The sequence below is a fragment of the Schistocerca serialis genome, chromosome 2, assembly GCF_023864345.2.
Source record: "Schistocerca serialis cubense isolate TAMUIC-IGC-003099 chromosome 2, iqSchSeri2.2, whole genome shotgun sequence".
In the NCBI taxonomy this organism is placed as follows: Eukaryota; Metazoa; Arthropoda; class Insecta; order Orthoptera; family Acrididae; genus Schistocerca; species Schistocerca serialis.
This window is the reverse complement of record NC_064639.1, coordinates 87,848,195-87,875,391: the sequence shown is the minus strand read 5'-3', so window position 1 is coordinate 87,875,391 and position 27,197 is coordinate 87,848,195.

Genomic DNA, 27,197 nt, shown 5'->3' with positions numbered 1-27,197 from the left:
TCCTAGGTATTTAGTTCAATTTACGTCCTCTAGATTTGCCTGATTTATCGTGTAAACTAAGTTTAACGGATTCCTTTTAGCACTCACGTTGATAACCTCACACTTTTCGTTAATTAAGGTCATTGCCAATTTTCGCACCATACAGATATCTTTTCTAATCCGTTTTGGAATTTGTTTTGATCTGCTGATGACTTTACTAGTCGATTAACTACAGCGTCATCTGCAAACAACCAAAGACGCCTGATCAGGTTGTCTCCAAAATCTTTTATATAGATAAGGAACAGAAAAGCGTCTATAGCTCTATCTTCCGGAACGCCAGAAATCACTTCCGTTTTAGTTGATGACTTTCTGTCAGTTACTACGAACTGTGATCTCTCTGACAGAAAATCATGAATCCAGTCACATAACTGAGACGATATTCCATAGTTACGCAACTCCACTACAAGCTGCTTGTGTCGTACAGTGTCAAAAGCCTTCCAGAAGTCTAGAAATACAGAATCAATTCGAAATCCCTTGTGAACAGCACTCAACATTTTTGTGAGTAAAGAGCTACTTGTGTTTCACAAGAACGATGTTTTGTAAGTCCGTGTTAACTGTGTATCAATACACCATTTCGTTCGAGGTAATTCATAATGTTTGAACACAATATATGTCCCACAATCCTGCTGTATATCGAGGTTACTGATATGGGCCTGTAATTTAGTGGATTACTCCAACTACCTTTCTTGAATATTGGTGTGGCCTGTGCAACTTTCCAGTCTTTGGGTACGGATGTTTCGTCTAGCGAACGGTTGTATATGATTATTAAATAGTGGGCTATTGCATCATCGTACTCTGAAAGAAGCCTAATTCAAATACAGTCTGAACTAGAAGACTTGATTAATCCGAGGTTATCTACTCGTACGTATTACCCATGTTGGCAGCTGTTCTTGATTCGAATTCTGAAATATTTACTTCGTCTTCTTTAGTGAGGGAATTACGGATGGCTGTGTGTAGTAACTCTGCTTTAGGAGCACTGTCTTCGATAGTATCTCCATTTCTATCGCGCAGAGAAGGCCAATCTTGCCATTAGCCTACTTCACATACGACCGGAATCTCTTTGTATTTTGTGCCAGGTTTCGAGACAAAGTATCGTTGTGCAAACTGTTATAAGCATCTCGCATTAAAGTCCGCGCTAATTTCCGAGCTTCTGTAATCTTGTTTTCAACATAGTACAGTTAAGTCGTTGTTCGTCTCAGTTACATGTGGGACTAAGGCGATCTAAGACAGACATCTAAATTAGTAATCAGAGTAAACATAAAACTACCTCAACTGACGTAGTTCAGTACAGCAAAAGTTCTCACATTGTCGTCAGATCAAGTCTCTAAGTATAAAGAGGACAATTATAGTAGCAGGCTCGCTTCAGCTGCATATCAAAATGTGAGCCGTATTTTCACTATCGTCGCAAGAGAGGATTCTCGTGAAGTCTACAGCTGTACTCTGAAGCCACCACTGTTCTAGCGTACGCTGTGCGAGCGTGTATCGGGCTTAGAATAAATAAAAACCAACGTTACGTAGCACCACAGCCGGCAGTACTTTTCAGTTCAATCGCTGGCAAACACATAACTCTGGACAACGTATTTTACTCTTTGTGACAGGTTTTGCAACTGCAATGAATGTATCTTATAGAACAAGTGGAATTTTAAATCTCGTGACGTATATGACCGTACTTCATTTTGCCCTGTACTCGCTGAGTTCCGAGACTGAGGTGCCCTTCATCTCAAAGCTTCACACTACGTTCCCGTTGAAGCCCTCTCGGAACTAAATCATAAAATTCGTGTTCCTAAGCTGCTTCTTAATGCTCTGCCACCTGAACAGATGAAAACGGCATATTTCATGTTATGCTGTTTTCCGCCACACTTACCGAGAAAGTGTAAGCATGGAACTTTTAAGTAACACAAACAATTCCAAGAGATCGATGACTAACACTTATCACGATCTCACTCTCCGTGTAGTTTAAACGCATCTCCCTGTGAGGCAGTGGACACTGCCAAGGTGTTCCTGAATACATTACATATACCTAAGAACATGATACGTAATGACCCTCCATCTTAGCTGCTATTAAAATAGCCCCAGGTCAGGTGGATGGGGTTGCTTTCCAAGTCGAATGCCTCATTGCATTATGTGTGGCAACCCGGTGTCCCCATACCATATTTCGAGCAGTTAGTTCATGAGCGCACTCCAATAGTGAACGGTTACACAAACACATCTGACCAATTAGCAACAAATAATCTTGAGTTAATAACGAGCATCAAAACGGATACAGCAGTTAGTGAACACAGGATTGTCGCAGCGAGACTGAATATTGTAACCCGCAAATACTCGAAAAATAAAAAAAATATACCTATTCAAAAAAGCAGGTAAAAATTTTCTTAACGCCTTCCAGAGAGACAGTCTCCACTCCTCCAAAATTAACAATGTAAGTGTAGACCGGATGTGGCTTGAATTCAAAGAAATAGTATCGGCAGCAGTTGAGAGATTTATGCCAAACAAATTAACAAACTGAGGAAGCTGATCCCCCATGGTACACAAAACGGATCAGTATACTATTGCAGAAACATGCCAAATTTAAACAGACGCAAGATCCCCAAAATAATGCTTCATGCGTAAGGCATCGGGCGTTCATTCATTTTAAATCCTCGTACATGGACAAAATTTCAGTCAAATAGAAACAACGTATTGTTGTTTCAGAACAAATGAGGTGATAGGGTACCATGTACTACTTGCGTACTTCTTTGAACTATGTTAGAGTACCACGCTTTTTCCCATCGCTCACTGTATAACACGGAAAAGAAAACAAGATTTTTCAAATTTGGCAATTAAACATCTTTTAAAACTAAAATTTTGGCGCACAGACCGTAAAACAAGAAAACATTATATTTTTATTACACAAACATAATTACTAGGACACTGCCAAGGTGTTCCTGAAGACATTACATATACCTAAGAACATGATACGTAGTGACCCTCTTTAAAAACCTGTAATTAACATAAACGAAGTGAAATAAATGCATTCATTCCCTTCAGGATCTACATAGCACGCTATGCCTTCCGCAACAATGATCTTCAATAGTCTTTGCGCGATTATTACCGATCATGTTTCTGTTTCTTATCCTGACTAGTCACTGTCTGTAGCAGATGCCTTCAGCATTTCTGCGGTGTCGTTTTGAAGGAACTTGAGTATTTCTAAGATATCCTTTTTCTCTCTATCCGTAATCCCACGACAACGTCTTCGCCATTGCCATGTACGTCTTACGCATTGGCAGTGTGTGTGCTCGTTCCTTTATTCGGTAAGATCTGTGTTCCTCCATAAGTAAACGAGGCTGAAAATGTGTTTCTGTTGTAATACAAAATAATTTTTTTATATTCCATTTAGTGTCTTGCCTATGGATTTCGTGACGTAGTATGGTGTTAAAGCTGATGGACAGTTGTCAATACTGTCCGCTCCTTGTACCACCTCATAGGGCGCTGGACTCTTTCTGCAGATCCATTTTAACAGCTTTTAGCATTTTTTCACATAGGTCGAAGTTATGGCCACATGAACTGTATGAATGTCCCATGAGTGGAAATAAGTGTTGTACGGTTTCAAAATCGTACTATACTCATACTTTTATTGTCCCCCGCACGAATCCGATAGAAGTATAATGGTCTTAATACTGTTTTTCCCTGGAGTTTCCTACTTATGAGGTCAAATAAAAGGAACAAACACGAATTGAATCTTTTTTTGCTGAGTCTTCGCGAAACCAATAAAACGTACTTGATTGGCCATTGTTACAGTGAACAATAAATACATAGAGCCACGGTAACCTGTTGTAGAACTGCACAGTAAAGCTCACTTTAGACGAGGCATGTTCGTTGCGCTATCAAACTCGAGCACTGAGGTATCTTTGATGTCACGTTCGGAAGACCTCAAATACTTCTCCTAGAGTTTGTTGAACGGAGCAACCTTTAATTTGTGTTATTCATATACTTCATGAGGATCATTTGCGTTGACACTCAACATAACTCCACATTCCTGGCAGAAATTACGGCATCAGTTCTCGGTTTACGAAACGAATATGAAAGAATTTGTAATAAGTTTCACGCTTCATCTGGAGTAGAGTATTATTTTCGTGCAGAACATTATCTCTGAATGATATGTATAATTTTTAACACTAAGGTCAATTTTGCCAATACATTTCGTTTCGGATCTGCTGCGACAATAATGTGATGGTCTGGACGAAAACTGGCCGTAGTCAGATAGCCGTTGTTATTTTATGCAGTCTGTTGTTGTGTTTCCTTCTTTTTTCTTTCGCTCTGAGAGCACCAGTAATCAACGCCTTTAAAACTGTTTTGAAATGACTCTCGATAACTTTAAAGATTCTTTGGAATAGGGACTTACAGGTTATAGTCTTATTATTGTTGCATTTTAGATGGTTACCATTCCGACCGGCGTTAGGGGCATTAGACGTTCTAGACGAAGTTTTTTTTTCACTTAAACTAAACGTCAATGTCTCTTGCATGTTCTTGCACATAAAGCCCATAATCGTTCATCGATTTCTTCTTGGTTTGTTGGGCTCATTTTTCGAAAAAAATTCCTTTACACAACATTTCTTACTAACTGCAAATCTCTTAGAACAGACTTTCTGACCGGTTTTCGGCGAAACATATAGGTGTCATGCATTTCTCTTCCTACTCGGAAACTCTGTCCTCCACTTCCGTTGCTGAAATTTACATTTCATTCCAATTAGGTGCTTCTCGTAATCACTATCCGTACTGGATGTACTATCTCAGTCAGTTCCCCTATTTCGTTTGCAATAATTATTTATTTCCTATACGATGTTGGCAAAAGTAAATTCCACGGTGCGTCTCAGTACAGGGTATACGCAACATAGGTTCTAGCGGCGTGGGAGTTACGACGGCTGTGAATGAACGACTTGGAGCAGCACGTCTGTGAAATTTTTCTAGAAGACGTAGAGTCTGTAGGAGAATAATAATATTGTGTTAGTACGTAGACTGGTTCGTACGGATACAATTACCGCAGAAAGCGGAAAAACGATTTCATGGACGTTAAGACGTTTTTGAAGGAACGCCTCAATTATTGTGAATCGCCGTCTAACCAGAGTGCTTTTACATTAAAATTGCCTTCTACCGGTTCTGATGCTACGAGTTGCTATAAGACTAATCTTAAAGACTGCAGATTTACATTTATTACCGCATCGAATGAAATCCCTCTACCTTTAGTAATTATCTGTCGTCGTTTGATGTCGGGATAGGCCTTCATTGTGTTCCTTGAAACTTCTAGAGTGATTGAGCGCATATTTGTGTAACCCGCATAATTTCTCATAAGCATCACCTGTCAAAAGCCCAAAGAAATTGGTTTTCCAATACATTGAGCGCTTATTGCTGATATCGGCCTCGCATGAAAGCTCCGTTCCTTGGAAGACGCTACCAGTCTCCCACTCAGTCATTATTGAACGTCTCCGTTATTGGACTTTCCGTTTTTAATCTTTGTACAGGGAATCAAGAAATCTCTTCTGCAAAATTCTATCAGGAGACTACACTTTTGTATTACAAGCGGCACAGGATATAAACGTGTCAGCGATGTATATCAAATGCGAAATCGCTATCCGTTACACCGAAGTCCTTGTTATCTTGAGATTATATTTTTCAGTCGTGGACGTTACAAACCCACATAATGGCAGTTATCCCCAACATGCAACTGAGTAGAAACCGTAGTGGGAAGCACGTTGTGGGCTCCTACTTTTCGCAGACTTCAGTCCCAGCGTTTATATCGTCAGTTTTCCTCAAAAAATGGTTCAAATGGCTCTGAGCACTATGGGACTCAACTGCTGAGGTCATTAGTCCCCTAGAACTTAGAACTAGTTAAACCTAACTAACCTACAGACATCACAAATATCCATGCCCGAGGCAGGATTCGAACCTGCGACCGTAGCGGTCTTGCGGTTCCAGACTGCAGCGCCTTTAACCGCACGGCCACTTCGGCCGGCTCAGTTTTCCTCCATAATCAGTGCCATTACTGTTGTCGACTGATGAAACAACTTTCTAGTTGCCCCATTTGGTCACTAACTACGTCTGAACCAAAGAAATCAATTAAATCACTGTCCTAATACGTTCATAATACAAGTTTCGGAACCACAATATTACTGATGATAACTGAGGAAAGTCCAGAACAGATCCATACTTGTGAGGAATAGTTGTTTATATCACAGAAATCATTTAACAAAATTTATACAATCTAAATAATGTTTCAACTGCATTTACACCATGAGACAAACTAGAAAGTAGTGGTGACAATACAACCACTGGGTTCTCGTAACGTTTATACAAGGTGTACAACTTTGCTTCCGCCGTTTGCCGATAGGTGGCGACAACGGTAATCAGCGGTCGAAAGAAACAGATCGCAGACGTCAGGCAGTTAGCTTGGACCTCAACATAACCTCATTCAAACATTAGCCGATTTGCGTCTTCATCATAAATTTGTTCTTGATTGAAAATGTCAGTTTACGAGCCTAATTCTCGTCATATGCGGTAGGTATTACTGTTTTGTTTTCAATATGAAGAAAGCAGCGGCTGAGTCTCATGCTCTCAAGTACGTATGATAAGGGCGCTATTAGTGAAAGAACGTGTCGTGAGTGGTTTCAACGCTTTAAGAACGGTGACTTTAACGTCATTGACCGGCATAGTGGTGGAAGAGAGAATGTTATCGAAGATGCAGAATTGGAGAATTGCTGAGTGAAGACTCGTGTTAAACTCAAGAGGAATTGACACGATTAGTGGGAGTGACACAGCAAGCCATTTCAAAACGTCTCAAGGCTTTGGGCGTGATTCAGAAAGAAGGAACTTGGGTCCCGTGTGAAATGAAACTAAGAGACGTTGAACGGCGTTTGTGCGTTTGTGGTCAGTTGCTTCAGAGGCAAAAACTTAAGGGATTTCTGCATCGCACTGTGACCGGGGAAGAGAAATGGGTTCATTACCATAACCCTAAACGCAAAAAATCATGGGGATATCCCGACCATGCTTCCACTTCGACAGTCAAACCGAATATTCACGGCTCCAAGATCATGCTCTGCATTTGATGGGACCAGCTCGACGCCGTGTACTATGAGGTGTTAAAACGAAGCGAAACTAACGCAGGTGCTCGTTATCGAACGCAGTTAATGCGTTTGAGCAGAGCATTAACAGACAAACGGCCGCAATACAGCGAGAGGCACGATAAAGTGATTTTGCAACATGATCACGCTGGATCCCACGTTTCAAAAGAGGACAAAACGTACTTGTAAACGTTAAAATGGGAAGTCCTACCCCACCCGCCGTGTTCTCCAGACATTGTTCCCTCTGACTATCATCTTTTTAGATCAGTGGCGCATAGCCTGGCTGACCAACACTTCCGATCTCATGAAGAAGTCACAAATTGGATCGATTCGTGGATCGCTTCAAAAGTTGAACAATTTTTTCGACGCGGGATTTGTACACTGCCCGAAAGATGGGAGAAAGTAGTGGCCAGCGATAAAAAATACTTTGAATGACACATGTGTGCCTAGCGGGTTGGCCGAGCCGTTCTATGCACTACAATCTGGAACCACGCGACCGCTACGGTCGCAGGTTCGAATCCAGCCTCGGGCATGGATGTGTGTGATGTCCTTAGCTTAGTTGGGTTTAAGTAGTTCTAAGTTCTAGGGGACTGATGACATCTGATGTAACCGACTCGTGGAGATAACATCTTGGACCTACTGATAACAAACAGACCCGAACTTTTCGACTCTGTATGTACAGAACAGGGAATCAGTGATCATAAGGCCGTTGCAGCATCCCTGAATATGGAAGTTAATAGGAATATAAAAAAAGGGAGGAAGGTTTATCTGTTTAGCAAGAGTAATAGAAGGCAGATTTCAGACTACCTAACAGATCAAAACGAAAATTTCTGTTCCGACACTGACAATGTTGAGTGTTTATGGAAAAAGTTCAAGGCAATCGTAAAATGCGTTTTAGACAGGTATGTGCCGAGTAAAACTGTGAGGGACGGGAAAAACCCACCGTGCTACAACAACAAAGTTAGGAAACTACTGCGAAAGCAAAGAGAGCTCCACTCCAAGTTTAAACGCAGCCAAAACCTCTCAGACAAACAGAAGCTAAACGATGTCAAAATTAGCGTAAGGAGGGCTATGCGTGAAGCGTTCAGTGAATTCGAAAGTAAAATTCTATGTACCGACTTGACAGAAAATCCTAGGAAGTTCTGGTCTTACGTTAAATCAGTAAGTGGCTCGAAACAGCATATCCAGACACTACGGGATGATGATGGCATTGAAACAGAGGATGACACGCGTAAAGCTGAAATACTAAACACCTTTTTCCAAAGCTGTTTCACAGAGGAAGACCGCACTGCAGTTCCTTCTCTAAATCCTCGCACAAACGAAAAAATGGCTGACATCGAAATAAGTGTCCAAGGAATAGAAAAGCAACAGGAATCACTCAATAGAGGAAAGTCCACTGGACCTGACGGGATACCAATTCGATTCTACACAGAGTAAGCGAAAGAACTTGCCCCCCTTCAAACAGCCGTGTACCGCAAGTCTCTAGAGGAACGGAGGGTTCCAAATGATTGGAAAAGAGCACAGATAGTCCCAGTCTTCAAGAAGGGTCGTCGAGCAGATGCGCAAAACTATAGACCTATATCTCTGACGTCGATCTGTTGTAGAATTTTAGAACATGTTTTTTGCTCGAGTATCATGTCGTTTTTGGAAACCCAGAATCTACTATGTAGGAATCAACATGGATTCCGGAAACAGCGATCGTGTGAGACCCAACTCGCCTTATTTGTTCATGAGACCCAGAAAATATTAGATACAGGCTCCCAGGTAGATGCTATTTTTCTTGACTTCCGGAAGGCGTTCGATACAGTTCCGCAGTGTCGCCTGATAAACAAAGTAAGAGCCTACGGAATATCAGACCAGCTGTGTGGCCGGATTGAAGAGTTTTTAGCAAACAGAACACAGCATGTTGTTATCAATGGAGAGACGTCTACAGACGTTAAAGTAACCTCTGGCGTGCCACAGGGGAGTGTTATGGGACCATTGCTTTTCACAATATATATAAATGACCTAGTAGATAGTGTCGGAAGTTCCATGCGGCTTTTCGCGGATGATGCTGTAGTATACAGAGAGGTTGCAGCATTAGAAAATTGTAGCGAAATGCAGGAAGATCTGCAGCGGATAGGCACTTGGTGCAGGGAGTGGCAACTGACCCTTAACATAGACAAATGTAATGTATTGCGAATACATAGAAAGAAGGATCCTTTATTGTATGATTATATGATAGCGGAACAAACACTGGTAGCAGTTACTTCTGTAAAATATCTGGGAGTATGCGTGCGGAACGATTTGAAGTGGAATGATCATATAAAATTAATTGTTGGTAAAGCGGGCGCCAGGTTGAGATTCATTGGGAGAGTCCTTAGAAAATGTAGTCCATCAACAAAGGAGGTGGCTTACAAAACACTCGTTCTACCTATACTTGAGTATTGCTCATCAGTGTGGGATCCGTACCAGGTCGGGTTGACGGAGAAGATAGAGAAGATCCAAAGAAGAGCGGCGCGTTTCGTCACAGGGTTATTTGGTAACCGTGATAGCGTTACGGAGATGTTTAATAAACTCAAGTGGCAGACTCTGCAAGAGAGGCGCTCTGCATCGCGGTGTAGCTTGCTCGCCAGGTTTCGAGAGGGTGCGTTTCTGGATGAGGTATCGAATATATTGCTTCCCCCTACTTATACCTCCAGAGGAGATCACGAATGTAAAATTAGAGAGATTAGAGCGCGCACGGAGGCTTTCAGACAGTCGTTCTTCCCGCGAACCATACGCGACTGGAACAGGAAAGGGAGGTAATGACAGTGGCACGTAAAGTGCCCTTCGCCACACACCGTTGGGTGGCTTGCGGAGTATAAATGTAGATGTAGATGTAGATGAAAGTCAGATAGTACTCAGAGCCATTTGAACCATACATGTGTAACCAATTTGTTTCATTCAAGCCTCAAATGTTGGGGAAAAACGGCGGAAGCTAAGTTGTACACCTCGTAGATTTCTCACAGACTTGTAGTTGTATACACATATTAAGTAGATACAATGTCCTGAGGGAGCTTGGCATGTCAAGGAAATTAAGAAGCTAGCTGAAGGTATGTATAGTGGAGATAAAATCCAAAATGAAATGCCAAGCGGGGGTGTCCAAGGAATTCACTTCAGAAGAGATGTGAGACAAGATGATGCCTTTTCACCATTGCTTTTCAAATGTAATCCTGGAGAAAGTTATTTGAGAAGCGAAAAAAGAAGCAACGGAGTGAAGCTGAATGGAAGAATACAGTCACTGGGATATGGAGACGACATCGCAGCCATAGCTTAGTCAGAGGAAGAGATGGTAGAAACTTTTTAGGTCTTAACAAAGAACGCCAGTAAGAAGGAACTGAGAATTAATGCGATGCCGACTGAAATGATTGAAATATACAGAGAAGCCCCTAATAACTACCTTTACAATTAGGACTAAGGAAAGCAGTCATAGTGGAAAAATTTGCTTGCCTTAGCAACTACTTCTTTAGGAATAATATCTTAAAACAAAAAATTCATCGACAGATTGTGAATAGGCTTCAAATTTCTTTCAGTCTGAAGCAGTTAATGCTATCGAATAGTCGGTCAGTTACAACCAGTCTATAATTTTGTGGCAGTATCAGTGCTGTTAAATGAAAAGAAAGCTTGAACACTACAAGAAATAAATTAAGGGAGTTTGTTGATCCTTGAACGGAAAATCATGAGAAAGATTTCTGTACCAATCCTGGAGACGTAGGAAGCACCAAGAACTGTATTGTATGATGAAACAATGGAACATTGCGGAGACAATGATAACGCGGACAAACAGCTTGGCAGGGCACATTGCCAGGGGGCCACAAATGTGCATGGCCAAAGCTGTGCTTAAAGAGAGAGTTGACGGTACCCGTCTGATTGGAGGAACACAGGAGGTGTGGGGGGATAGATACAGGAGGACTTTAAGCAGCTGGATGCCATGATAACTTAAGTGCATAAGATCGCTATCAATGGAGGAACATTGAAGGATCGGCGCTGATCTTCAGGATCTATGAACGCACACACGTATATTCGTAACACTTGCAGAAGGGGTTAGTACAGAGCTAGCCATTAAAACCAGAACTCCATGCAACAAAAGTCGAATATGCCTGACGTGTGCACTGTTCTTGGATACGCAAATGGTTAGCATTTATTAATGAATTAATAAATGGTTAGCATTTATTAATGAATTAAAGAAGTTTCTCCTTGTGGCGAGAACAATTTCTGCTGTTTTCTTTAATCCGCAAGTAAGTTTCATTGGCATTGTGGCTTCTTCCGAGAGCTTCTTCCTTTATTGATCCCGAAATATAAACTAACAAATTTTAATATTTTAAATATAGCTGCACAACAGCAACGGTTTCACGTAATAAAATTATAAACAGCCGACCAGTTGCAATGGATAAAGAAATTCCTTACCTAGGTTTCGACAGATATAAATTAGTCTTCTTGAGAAGGTAACCTAAGGGCAATGAACATGATAGGTTACTTTAGAAAAGTATGAAACTTATAAGCCAAGAATAAATTTTAAGACAAATTACAGAAGTCTTGCAATACAGAAGACTGATAACGACGACTGGTACTTACAATTTTACATTAGTAAGGACTAATGTACCATCGCCGTTTTTACAATTATCGGCGTAGATCCATGTGTCAAAAATAAAATATAGCCCTAGAATTTGGGTTTGTCACGTTAATATAAAATATCTCGTGGATCTTGCAGAGCTCACAACCGACTGAGTGTAATCGGCGAGCGTAGTTTCTCTGAAAACAGGGCAGGTGGCGCTCTTGCAGAGAAACATGTGCCAATTGGCGTACAAAGGCAACGTGTAAATTATCAGTATTAATAACGTCCTTAGGTAGAGTAGCAATAGAAAAGGGAAGGAAATTAACACTCACGTTATAACGGTATGGGAGCATTGGTTGAAATAATGTAGTTATACATCAAAAAAGGAAGGTGGCGCTTACGCCGAGAAACTTACTCCCAGTGGCATATACAGCCTAAATATAAAAAACATTTACATTACTATATTAGTGAAGCCCACAAACGGTATATATGTCAGAACTTTAAAATTGACAATAAACGCTCTTATCATGAAAGAATTACGAACACTGGTATACGATCCTGTCAATACACATTCACAGGAAAAACAAAATTTTAGAGCCAGGCAAAATCACATAAGGGCCGATGTAGTAGCAACCATACATCGTGACAAAACCACCACTATATAAGGACTAGTGACCTTATAGCACTGAAGGTGCATTATAGCTTGCTGAGGAGATAAACCACTAAGGTTACCAGCAATAATGTTATACCGTAAACAGTATATATATAACTGTAACGTCTCCTTCTCTACAGATGACAGTTTAATGAGAAATCTTGTACATTCAGTAGAGATCGCCGGCGATTCGCTTTCCAATTCAGGGGTTTAAAAACTAACCTGTAACAACTATCCTTCGTATTATATTCGTCAAACAGGCAGAGCTGTGAAAACAAGATATAAAGAACACCTATTAGGTAAAAAAGGAGCGAATATACGCAATTCTACACTTGCTGAACACTTCCTGATACGCCAAACCATTTAGAAGACACTGTTATCCTACACAGAGAAGACAAAGTGCGTAGATTAGATATGTGGGAAGAATTACATATTTTCAAATACCTTGAGCTCAAGGTCGGTAATATACTGAACGACCAGTTGAACCATGCTTGTACTCAATTTTTCGAAGGCTTTAAACCTGTACTGTTTACGGTATAAAATTACTGCTGGTAACCTTCGTGGTTTATTTCCTCAGCAAGCTATAATGCACCTTCAGTGCTATAAGCTCACTAGTCCTTATATAGTGGTGGTTTTGTCACGATGTATGGTTGCTACTACATTGGCCCTTATGTGATTTTGCCTGACTCTGAAATTTTGTTTTTCCTGTGAATGTGTATTAACAGGATCGTATACCAGTGTTCGTAATTCTTTCTTGATAAGAGCGATTATTATCAATTTTAAAGTTCTGACGTATATACCGTTTGTGGGCTTCACTAATATAGTAATGTAAATGTTTTTATATTTAGGCTGTATATGCCACTGGGAGTAAGTTTCTCGGCGTAAGCGCCACCTTCCTTTTTTGATGTATAGCTACATTATTTCAACCAATGCTGCCATACCGTTATAACGGGAGTGTTAATTTCCTTCCCTTTTCTATTGCTACTCTACCTAAGGACGTTATTAATACTGATAATTTACACGTTGCCTTTGTACGCCAATTGGCACATGTTTCTCTGCAAGAGCGCCACCTGCCCTGTTTTCAGAGAAACTACGCTCGCCGATTACACTCAGTCGGTTGTGAGCTCTGCAAGATCCATGAGCTATTTTATATTAACGTGACAAACCCAAATTATAGGGCTATGTTTTATTTTTGACACATGGATCTATGCCGATAATTGTAAAAACGGCGATGGTACGTTAGTCCTTACTAATGTAAAATTGTAAGTACCAGTCGTCGTTATCATACTTCTGTATTGCAAGAGTTCCGTAATTTGTCTTAAAATTTATTCTTGGCTTATAAGTTTCATACTTTTCTAAAGTAACCTATCATGTTCATTGCCCTTAGGTTACCTTCTGAAGAAGACTAATTTATATCTGTCGAAACCTAGGTAAGGTATTTCTTTATCCATTGCAACTGGTCGGCTGTTTATAATTTTATTACAAATTTTACGTAGATTCGAAATATGTTGACATCAGATTTAATTGTTGTTTGGATTACATGTATACAACTTTATTACATTATGTTTGCCCTTTACTTGCCGACAGACATCAGCCACACCAATACAAAATGTTTCGTTTGCAAGACAGGAAAATTAGGGCAAAGAGTGAATTGAATTATTGTTTAGAATACGTCCCGTGAAATAATGACACATGCAGATTATTTGACACTTGTGACTTCTGTTGTTGACTTGGCTTGAACAGTACTTCTTTATTATATACCACATGTTGTTGTCGTTTTCATGTTGAAACTGACCTGTGGCAGCGGTAAAGTTTCATGACGTTTTGACTTGGTAGAGGCTTTCTGTTTGTAGATCGTATTGAGGATTTTGAACAGCGTTTACCAACCTGTTGTCATAGTCAGAGGCCAATTCTCAATGTTACTGTGTTGCTGTTCCTTACGTTATTCACTAGTTATTAATGTTTCAGATGCACTGTTGGCAGTCGTTTCCTTCATTGCTTTGATTTCAGATGTTTTTCCGTTTTGTTTGTGTACACGCGCCTGTGTGTGTGTTTGAGGATTAAATAAAACAAAAAACTGTGTTCCTAGAAGAATTCATGAAATGTAATGATTAAGTAGATTTGCATTACTGTACTAACAGCTGCCAATATTTATAAAAACTCCCGGTAACAACATATATCTTCTTTGTGTGATACATGTTATGACATACATGTACTTACATCATTGATTGTTAAATCATTTCTTTTGACCTACGGGGAAGTACAACATGTTTTCTTTTTCATATAGTAATAAAGACTTTTCAATACATCATTTATTTTAAAGTAAGTAATTAAAAACGAAAGATTGAACTAACAATCCTATTGATATTTCATATTTCTTTTGTACTGTCTATTAAGTAAGGATATAATGTGTAACTGGTGTGTTCCAGAAAGTATCGAAATTTTATTACAGACATTCCACAGTTAACTTTTATTTATTTGTATTTGTCAGTTTCCTCATTCTAATAGCGCAGTTAGCTTTATCAAAAACAGTTTTACACAGAAATATGACCAAATTACGACACAATTTCTATTAGCCGTATCGTACCTCTGCTGGAACCTCCTTTCCCACACTTCTCAATCAACAGTCTCCTTTTTTACAAATAACGTGTTTGGAAAGTTATTGATTTCTGCAATATTATTTAGTAAAATTGAATAATATTTAGATAATCAACACAATATTCTTAGAAAATGTATACGTTCGTGAATATTAATTTGGTAACTATGTAACTATTGTAATTAGACATCTCAGTTTGTAATGGGAGAGTATATATGTGGGAGTTGCGTGAAAATACTGGGATAGACTGTGTTTAGACTTGGACCAGCAATGACACCATGTCCATGAACGTAAAAAAAGGGAAATGGCACAATATACTTCGCTGTACATTGCTTTGAAGCCAGAGTGGGCGCATTTTGCCGCCGTTTTAAGTGGCCCAAAACATTTGCAAGCTACTGTTTACGGTTGCTTGTTGTTCATTATTTCTGTCGTACGCACGCGTCACCTGTTTTAGATTCTAAATCTTACATCAAATACACTTAGCAGATTCAGAAGGATGTGGGTTGCAGTAGGTACTGGGAGATGAACAAGGTTGCACAGGATATAGTAGCATGTAGAGCTGCATCAAACCAGTCACTGGACTGAAGGTCACAACAAAAACATCAATAACATAATGCCAGGAAGGTAGTTTCGAAAGTTTTTCTGTTCTTGAGTGCGTGTTTGCTCTAGTAATACGACACACGTGGCCACATTAATGTAACTTGTTTTTTGTTGATATATTTCGAATAACCAAGAAGAGAATGATATGATGTGAAACGCATGGTTTCGTAGTTCATTGAATTACCTTTTTGCTGCATTTGTGTCGATAGAAAATGAAGCTGGAACTTCGAAAGTAATGTTTGGTTGCTTATGGGTATTGCTTCTTGTTCGTTACATTTTCAGCTTTTTGCCCGTATGCATAACATTTGTAATGCTCAAGTTTGCGAAAAACGTACCTAAATGTACTTTGATAGCCCATAAACGTCTGCAATGACGAAAAAAGCAAGGCATGCTATCGTGTCTTGTGCATGCCAACAAAGTGAACGATTATTGAAATGTCAAGTAAAAAGAACTGCATATAGGTGTTCCTCCATGCAGAAATTATTTTATTAGATTTTCAGTGCATTAGTTTCACTGTACTTTACGCATCTTCTTACTTTGAAATCTTACCTATGATGCCTCATTAAGTGTCACCAATAATAGAAATTCAGAGGGTACGAAAACGATATAATTTTTAAAACAAATGTTCCAGCATTGGGCTGTACTATAAGTGTGATTTAGGGGTATCGTTTCTAACAGTTAGACCCCGTAAAATTGATATTTTGCATTGACGTATATGTAAATCATTTTTAGTAATGACAACCCAACTGGTGTAATATATAGGCCTACCTTTTCAACAGCAGCCTGTTTCTTTCTTTTTTTTTTTTTTTTTCCTGGAACATATCTCGCTGCCAGTTTCTTAGGAATAACAAAAAATATCACAATTGGAATGTTCGTCTACTTTGATCATCTGCTTCATTTTATGCCTGGAATTCAGTTTAAGGCTTTCTAAGTATCTAACTCTCTATCATGCTTTGGCATATACCAATAGCTATCTGGTCAGTTCCACATTCCATTTATCATTTGCACGATAGATCGTAATTTATTTATACGTGTCCAGAACGGAACATATTGTACATAATATATCACTCACACACACACACACACACACATACACACATACACACACACACACACACACACATATATATATATATATATATATATATATATATATATATATATATATACTAATGATTACAAAATATAAGTGCACGGACTGCGTTATCATTGGCGATAACCAGAACGTCCATGTTAACGGGTTCTGATAGTTTCCTGCAGTTAAGTAGGTGCTGGTGGTCTTGAGGTTCACTGCACTCAAACTGTTCGTCCCCTAAGATGTATCACCAATTCTTCATGTTATTGACGATCTTCCTTGTGTTCGTATGGGAGGTGATGACCTGCAAAAAGTTCTTCTTTCTGGTTCTCCCAATATTTGTCTGATCATGAGCTATGCCAGAGTTGTGTCCTACGGTTTGCAGGTGTTGTCTGCATTGGTGGCGTTGTGTGGAGAAAAATATTTTCTCGATTTGAGACTTTTTGGGTGATGTTCTCTTCCAAACAGGGGGTGTTTTGGTCCGTCTCCTGCTTCTTTCTAATCTATTTCAGCTGCTGTTCTCCTTCGGATGTCTGGAGGTGTTACGCCCATGAGGTAGTAGATTTTAACAGGGGTTGCCCGCAGGCAGCCAGTTACAATTCGTCCTGTTTCATTTAGGGAAATATTTGTCTCTTTGGCATGGCTGGAGTTCTACCATACAGGTGCTGCATATTTAACAGCAGAGAAGCACAAAGAAAGGACATATATGCTGAGGACATGTGGATGTGCTCCCCAGTTGTTGCCATTCAGTTCCTTAATAATGTTATTCCTAGTGCAGACTTTCATTTCTATCTGTGCAGCGGTCTTTGAAGATGAGGGAGCGGTCCAGATTTACTCTGAGGTATTGTGGGGTATCACAGTGGGTTAGCTGTTGACCTCTGCAGGTTCATATTTCTTCCGAACCTCTCTGTTCCGTAAGTGGAATGCACACACTTGTGTTTGTGAAGGGTTTGGCTTCAGGTAGCTGCTATAACAACAGTCAGATAATACCTTAAGGTCTGTTGTGAGTTTTCCTTCAACCTCCTCAAAAGTTCTACCTTGCGCAGCAAGTGCTGTGTCATCTGCAGAAATGAAAGATCTTGTGACAGCACTAAGTGACTCGACATTAGTGTAAATATTTTACAACAGTGGGGCTAGCACATATCCTTGGGGGATACCATATCTCTGTGCCTCCATCGGCTCATCTTGTTTTGTAGAGTAACAAAGAAACGTCTGTTGATGGAGTCACACGCGGCATAAGATGCCCACATTCATATCCATCTTCTATGTGTTGTGTCAGGTTCAAGATCTGTCCACAACACGACCTCCCGGGGCGGAAACCCTATGGTTTCTGATGAGTGTTTGGTCAACTTGGTCCGAGATTCGGTTGAGATCAGTCTCTCTAAAACTTTATGTAGATGGCATAGGAGTGATTTCGGTCGGAAATTTTTTACATCTGTTGTCTGTTTACCAGGTTTCAGTAGGGACACAACTTTGGTTTTCCTCCAGATCTTTGGTATTCGCAATCTTGAAACACAGGTGTTCATCATATCTAGGATCCACTTCTTGGTTGCTAGTCCTAACATTTTTATTTGTTTCGTCCTCAAGTGATGTAATCCACCGTGTTTATTGTAATTCGTTGAGCGTAGTACAGCTTCTAAATCTACTAGAGAGAAAAGTGTGCCAGTATAGTTATTCTCCTCATTTGTTCTCTGGATATTTGAAATTACATATCTTTTACTAACTTTGCCATTCAATAGTGACTGCTGCGCTATCTGGTTAGGTGTTGTATCAGGAAAGGGTGCGGGAGTAGCTGTTGGCTCGTTTCGAAGTTTCTTCAGCAATTTCCATGCCTTTCTACTGTTTTGTTTCATGTCAAGCTGCATCAGAAAATCGCACCATTTTTCTTTTCTTGTAGCTGATATGGCTAGTATCAGGTCTTCACCAGCCTGTATTGTTTCTTCAGAAAATGGACCTTCTTCAAAGAGGTCTTCAGATTTATTCATAAGTGTTTTTGTATCTTTGTCTAGTCCCGGTGTATAAGTCGTTCTACATCCATGTGGTATGTACATACGAGAGAAAGCTTAGACCAGCTATATAAATTCTCTGGAGAAGGATCTAGTTCAAGGATTTTGGAGTCAAGTTCCACAGCGAGCTTATCCCACTGTGTTCGTTTAAAGTAAAACCTTCTCTTGAAGGTGGTATAATTGGGTTTCATGACTGGTTCTATAGTACAAATAATTGCTCGCTGTTGTATCCTTTGAACTGGGTCTTTCATTTCTTTCTTTATTTGGTGGGCAAGATTTTCACTTGCAAACATATTATCTTGGTTATATCCACGGCCCCACCTTCCACTCCTGGAGTATGGTAAGTTTGGGTATATATTGCTTTCAGGACTGTGTGTTCTACCCAGTTTTCAAGGTGTTCTCCACGTTGGTCCGTTTCTTTGTAACACCATGATACACTGTGACAATTAAAATCTTCCATGACCAACTTCAATGATTGTGAATAGAAATTATCTGGTGCTTTGAAACGAAATATATTATTTGGAGGTTTCTACACGGATGTTACTGTATAGGACTCTGTTGCTATAGTCAGTATTTGTGTTGTCATCTAAAGTTATATTTGCAGACGAGGTATTTAGGCCTGGGTTAGCCAATGTTGCACTGCCGTATTGTGCGCTAGGTCTCTCAGTGATTAAGGTCATTGCATTTATCTTCGGCTTTCTGTCATTCTGACCTCTATGGGTTTCGTGGATGAGCAGGAGATCACATTTCTTTGTTTTACCCATATTGGACAGTAATACTTCTTTCTCTGCTGATATTACTTCCATATTTATGGATATTATTGTAATAACTGACTTTGAAAAAACGAACATCCTGTGATTTCGTGTCGGACCTGCTTTTGCCCAACATAGTGCAGTGGCTCGATATGGCATCGACTTAACGACTCTTTGGAAGTCACCTGCAGAAGTACTGAGCCGTGCTGCCCTTATTGCCGCCTGTAATTGCGAAAGCGTTCCCGGTGCAGAATTTTATGCACGAGCCGTCCTCTCAATTATGTTCCATAAATGTTCGATGGGATTCATGTCGGGCGACCTGGGTGACCAAACCATTCGCTCGAAATCACAGAACGTTCTTCAAACAATTTTGGCCCGTTAAGATGGCGCATTGTCGTCCATACATATTCCATCGTCATGAACGATGATAAAGTCCATTACTGGCTGCAAAAGCCTCCAAGTTGCCGAATATAACTATTTCCAGTCAATCATCGGTTCAAGTGGACCAGATGACCGACTCTGTTCCATGTAAACACAGCCCATGCTATTATGGAATTACCACCGTCCTGCACAGTATCATGGTCGTGCGGCAGCGTTCTCGCTTCCCACGCCCGGGTTCCCGGGTTCGATTCCCGGCGGGTTCAGGCATTTTCACTGCCTCGTGATGACTGGGTGTTGTGTGCTGTCCTTAGGTTAGTTAGGTTTAAGTAGTTGTAGGGGACTGATGACCATAGATGTTAAGTCCCATAGTGCTCAGAGCCATTTGAACCTTTTTTTTTTTTTTTTTTTTTTGCACAGTATCCTGTTGACAACTTGGGTCCATGGCCTCGTGGGATCTGCGCAACACTCGAACCCTACCATCGTCTCTTAACAACCGAAATCAGCATTCATCTGATTAGGCCATGGTTTTCCAGCCACCTGAGGTCCAAACAGTAGGGTCACAAGACCAGGAGAGACGCCGCAGGCGACGTCATGCTTTTAGGAACGTCACTTGAATCGGTCGTCTGCTGCCATTGGCCATTGACGCCAGGTTTCACCGCACTGTCCTAAAGGAAACGTTCCACATGGATTTCTCCGGCTATTTCAAGAAGTGTTGTTTGTCTCTTAGCATTTACAATTCAAACGCCGCGGCTCTCAGTCGTTAAGTGAAGGCCGCCGGCCACTGAGTTGTCTGTGGTGACAGGAAATGCCTGAAATTTGGTATTCTGGGCAGAGTTTTCACTGTTAATTTCGGAATATTGAATTCCCTAACGATTTCCGAAATCGAGTATCCCATCCGTCTAGCTCCAATTACTATTCCACTTTCAAAGTCTTTTAATGCCCATCATGCGGCCGTAACCTTTTCGCATGAATGACCTGAGTAAAAATGACTGCTTCGGCGATGCACTCCACTTTTACACCTCGTGGACAGACCATGAAAATTAAATTGTTGTATCAGGGTTACTGTTGTAATGTGGTTCTGTTATTGTGACTCGGAGCAAGGAACCATGTTTTCGTGGCTGAGAACTACATTACTGAAGTACTTTTCTGGTGAAAAATAATATTAAAAGACAAATAATGAAACGCATGTTGTTCACTTCATTTATTGATACTGTACATGTAGAATATCTCACTTTTTTGTACAGAAAAATTCACTTACATTCCTTTGTTTCTTTTTTCTTAAAGATTATCTTGTGAATATTGTCTTTATCTCCTCTAACGCAATCAACTGCTGCGCTGAAACACTGGGGATGGCTTCCAACTAACCCATTAGCTCCATCAGATAAGGGGGATTCGCAGTTATCACATCATTGTCATCGTCAAAATCTTCAATTACCCTTTAACAGCCAGCCGGTGTGGCCGAGCGGTTCTAGGCGCTTCAGTCTGGAACCGCGCGACCGCTACGGTCGCAGGTTCGAATCCTGCCTCGGGCATGGATGTGTGCGACGTCCTTAGGTTAGTTAGGTTTAAGTTGTTCTAAGTTCTAGGGGATGTTAAGTCCCATAGTGCTCAGAGACATCTGAACTATTTTTAACCTTTTAACTCCTCGATGATAGATTCGCTGGTATATGCTTCAAACTCCAACGCCTCATCAGCCACTGACAAGTATTCAACTACTGAAGCATCTATGGTTTTGCCAGTAACTACTAAATAAATCTCCAGATCACTTTGAATATCATCCTGCGTTTTTTCGACCACCGCAACATTCTCACCAACATCTTCACTTTCGGAAATTCTTGCATTTTTCCAGCGATTCACAATTACATTCGGCTATACACTGCTCCAGGAACTAGCAATCGGTCACAAGCCTGCTTCACATTGAAACTGTACGTATTGCTCACCTTTCTTGCTATCACGTGTTCAACAAAACGTGAAGGGTATTTTGTCATAAAGTTCTTAATTATTCCAATATTTAGTGACTGAAGAGTCGAAGTACAGTTGGGGGGAATTAGCATAGTTCAACGTTCTTCAACGCTAGCTTGTCGTTATGCGCACTACAATTATCCACCAACAATGCAATTTTCTTAATCTTCATTGACATCTCTTTATCAAGCGAAAGCAGCCAGTCACTAAAAAGAGAAGCTGTCGTCCATGCTTTTCGATTTGCCATGTAATTAACTGCAATAAAGGAAATCACATTTTCAGTACGACTGTAGCAAAATATTACAGCTGAAACTATTCTGTACTGAATGAAATTTCATATTAAAGAAAGGTAAAATAAAATGTATGTACCTTCTTATATTTTTGAAGCACCGTGGGTTTGCTGATCTTCCGATCATCACTGGTGTCAGTTTATGTGTCCCTGACGCGTTGCTGCAGAGAAGAACAGTGCAGCGTAGTTTAGACTGCTTCCCTCCTTTACACTTTTCACCTCTAAAGGCCATCGTCTTCTCTGGCATCAGTTGATAAAACAATCCCGTCTCATCTACACTGTACAAGTTTTCAGGACTGTATTTTTCTAACAGTTTATATATGATGTTTTTGCTCCAAAATTCTGCATCACGTAAGGTGCTGATTTTTCTTCTAATGAAATTACTTTAAAAATGATCCTGTGTCTGTCCTTAAATCTTTGCAACTTGCTTTAAAGTTAGAATCGCCAAGCAACTTAGCGAAATCTAAGGTTTTTTGACCTATCAACAGACGATTAATTGGTACATTCTGCGCACGCATCTCATTACACCACCGCAATGTAGCACTGTCCATATCGTCGCCACCTACAAAACTTTCTTCAATTTCTTTTCGTTTTTTAAGGGATGCAGCTATCGTTGATTATGCAAGTCCATTCTTCCTCACCATGTCTACTTGTTTCATTCCGTTATCAATGTCTTTGAAAACCTTCAGTTTCGTCTCCGACCTTATTTGCTTCCAACTTCCACACATTGTCCAAATCTTAGCGAAGTCCAGAGCGTTTACATCAACTTAAAACATTCACAGATTGCAAAAATCACGGAGATAAGCTGCGTATGAGAGGAAAAAAACAGCTTCTGTCTGCTACTCAAGCTCAACAATGGACAAACTAAACGCTCTTTTAAAAAAAAGGGCTCTTTGATGTTTGCCGCTCAGCACAGCTCGCCCGTCGCTGTACACTATTGTGTTTACCGCTAGAATAAATACAGTACTATAGTACTGCTTCTAGAAATAAAGTACTGTAGTACTGCTTCTGGAAATAAAGTGCCGAAAGTCTAGTAGCTAAATAAACAATACCTACCGCTATAGTGAGCTTCCTAGACGTAGGGAATAGTAAATTCCTCGCAATTTTGGTCTTCATTATAACAGGATGTTACTAAATTTAGTTCATCGTTGTAATGAGGGGCAATTAATATAGTACATGTAGGAAATCATCCGGGGCCATAAAAAATTATCATTGTACCCCGGTTTGTCATTGCATTGGTAATGGTTATACGGAGGTTTGACTGATACGCATATGGCTATCCCATGACTTCTGCCACCTCAGTACACAACTGACTACTGAAGGAGCTCCTACTGTTGATACTTCTAGGCACTCAAGAGATTGGAGATATTAAATTAGTTATTTTAGCACTGTAAGCGAATGTGATATTACAATTTCCTGAGTTGTTAATCCATTCAGCAGCGCGTAACCGTAAGCTGTTGCCTACTGTCAGCTCACTTTTGCGATCGATTAAGCAGCTCAGTTGACAACCCACAACTTTGCAGCTGACCCCCAGATACTAGAAGGCGAAGAGGCACGCAGAAGGAAGAAATGTGAATCATTTTCAGTTGGCACCCAGCACTTAAATGAAGGCAGACGGTATTGTACAGGCGCTTATTAATTTGCAAATATTGAGTAGAGCAGTTGGAAAAATTTAATAAAAGGTGAGTTATTGCCTGCATTATTCTTTTTTTTTTTTTTTTTGGTCATCAGTCTACTGACTGGTTTGATGCGGCCCGCCACGAATTCCTTTCCTGTGCTAACCTCTTCATCTCAGAGTAGCACTTGCAACCTACGTCCTCTATTATTTGCTTGACGTATTCCAATCTCTGTCTTCCTCTACAGTTTTTGCCCTCTACAGCTCCCTCTAGTACCATAGAAGTCATTCCCTCATGTCTTAGCAGATGTTCTATCATCCTGTCCCTTCTCCTTATCAGTGTTTTCCACATATTCCTTTCCTCTCCAATTCTGTGTAGAACCTCCTCATTCCTTACCTTATCAGTCCACCTAATTTTCAACATTCGTCTATAGCACTACATCTCAAATGCTTCGATTCTCTTCTGTTCCGGTTTTCCCACAGTCCATATTTCACTACCATACAATGCTGTACTCCATACGTACATCCTCAGAAATTTCTTCCTCAAATTAAGGCCGGTATTTGATATTAGTAGACTTCTCTTGGCCAGAAATGCCTTTTTTGCCATAGCGAGTCTGCTTTTGATGTCTTCCTTGCTCCGTCCGTCACTGGTTATTTTACTGCCTAGGTAGCAGAATTCCTTAACTTCATTGACTTCGTGACCATCTATCCTGATGTTAAGTTTCTCTCTGTTCTCATTTCTACTACCTCTCATTACCTTCGTCTTTCTCCGATTTACTCTCAAACCATACTGTGTACTCATTAGACTGTTCATTCCGTTCAGCAGATCATTTAATTCTTCTTCACTTTCACTCAGGATAGCAATGTCATCAGCGAATCGTATCATTGATATCCTTTCACCTTGTATTTTAATTCCACTCCTGAACCTTTCTTTTATTTCCATCATTGCTTCCTCGATGTACAGATTGAAGAGTAGGGGCGAAAGGCTACAGCCTTGTCTTACACCCTTCTTAATACGAGCACTTCGTTCTTGATCGTCCACTCTTATTATTCCCTCTTGGTTGTTGTACATATTGTATATGACCCGTCTCTCCCTATAGCTTACCCCTACTTTTTTCAGAATCTCGAACAGCTTGCACCATTTTATATTGTCGAACGCTTTTTCCAGGTCGACAAATCCTATGAAAGTGTCTTGATTTTTCTTTAGCCTTGCTTCCATTATTAGCCGTAACGTCAGAATTGCCTCTCTCGTCCCTTTGCTTTTCCTAAAGCCAAACTGATCTTCACCTAGCGCATTCTCAATTTTTCTTTTCCATTCTTCTGCATATTGTTCTTGTAAGCAGCTTCGATGCATGAGCTGTTAAGCTGATTGTGCGATAATTCTCGCACTTGTCAGCTCTTGCCGTCTTCGGAATTGTGTGGATGATGCTTTTCTGAAAGTCAGATGGTGTATCGCCAGACTCACATATTCTACACACCAACGTGAATAGTCGTTTTGTTGCCACTTCCCCCAATGATTTTAGAAATTGTGATGGAGTGTTATCTATCCCTTCTGCCTTATTTGACCGTAAGTCCTCCAATGCTCTTTTAAATTCCGATTCTAATACTGGATCCCCTATCTCTTCTAAATCGACTCCTGTTTCTTCTTGTATCACATCAGACAAATCTTCACCCTCATAGAAGCTTTCAATGTATTCTTTCCACCTATCTGCTCTCTCCTCTGCATTTAACAGTGGAATTCCCGTTGCACTCTTAATGTTACCACCGTTGCTTTTAATGTCACCAAAGATTGTTTTGACTTTCCTGTATGCTGAGTCTGTCCTTCCGACAGTCATATCTTTTTCGATGTCTTCACATTTTTCCTGTAGCTTCCCTGCACTTCCTATTTATTTCATTCGTCAGCGACTTGTATTTCTGTATTCCTGATTTTCCCAGAACATGTTTGTACTTCCTCCTTTCATCAATCAACTGAAGTATTTCTTCTGTTACCCATGGTTTCTTCGCAGCTACCATCTTTGTACCTATGTTTTCCTTCCCAGCGTCTGTGATGGCCCTTTTTGGAGATGTCCATTCCTCTTCAACTGTACTGCCTACTGCGCTATTCCTTATTGCTGTATCTATAGCGTTAGAGAACTTCAAACGTATCTCGTCATTCCTTAGTACTTCCGTATCCCACTTCTTTGCGTATTGATTCTTCCTGACTAAGTCTTGAACTTCAGCCTACTCTTCATCACTACTATATTCTGATCTGAGTCTATATCTGCTCCTGGGTACGCCCTACAGTCCAGTATCTGATTTCGGAATCTCTGTCTGACCATGATGTAATCTAATGGAAATCTTTCCGTATCCCGGCCTTTTCCAAGTATACCTCCTCCTCTTGTGATTCTTGAACAGGGTATTCGCTATTACTAGCTGAACCTTGTTACAGAACTCAATTAGTCTTTCTCCTCTTTCATTCCTTGTCCCAAGCCCATATTCTCCTGTAACCTTTTCTTCTACTCCTTCCCCTACAACTGCATTCCAGTCGCCCATGACTATTAGATTTTCGTCCCCCTTTACATACTGTATTACCCTTTCAATATCCTCATACACTTTCTCTATCTGTTCATCTTCAGCTTGCGACGTCGGCATGTATATCTGAACTATCGTTGTTGGTGTTGGTCTGCTGTCGATTCTGATTAGAACAACCCGGTCACTGAACTGTTCACAGTAACACACCCTCTGCCATACCTTCCTATTCATAACGAATCCTACACCTGTTATACCATTTTCTGCTGCTGTTGATATTACCCGATACTCATATGACCAGAAATCCTTGTCTTCCTTCCACTTCACTTCACTGACCCCTACTATATCTAGATTGAGCCTTTGCATTTACCTTTTCTGATTTTCTAGTTTCCCTGCCACGTTCACGCTTCTGACATTATTCTATATAATATTAAACACCTTAGAAAAAGTAACAACAAATTTAGCTCGAATTGCATTAAGACCCCGGTAGTCATATATTTCTCTTTCGAAAATAATGAAAGACTGTTAATTAATTAATAGGTTAATGCATTGACAAAAAGGAGTGAATAGTAGTGAATATGAGTGGATGTTGAAAACCAATGGAAGCGAAAGTAGGTACTATATCTAAGCAAGCTGGGTCATTCCAAACTGAACTTTAAAAAACAGACGCAAACGGTAAAATTGTAACAGAAAATAATGCAAAAAATTCGAAAAAGGGTGGTCAGATTATTTTAGGAAAAAGACCGGAATGTAGTGGGAAAGCTTCAGACATAGAAAACGATTTAGATAAGGATGTCGACGATTTTGTTGAGTAAACAGACAAACACGTCATGAAGATGTGAGATACAAAAAGTCGGAGAACGTCACGAAAATCTGTGCCTTCTGCAGCAGTCGACGATTTTGTCGAGTAAACAGACAAACACGTCATGAAGATGTGAGATACAAAAAATCGGAGAACGTCACGAAAATCTGTGCCTTCTGCAGCAATGTCAGACGCAACTACACAAATGTGATTTGCTTGGAGCCACACTTAAACGCCGCTGGAAACGAGA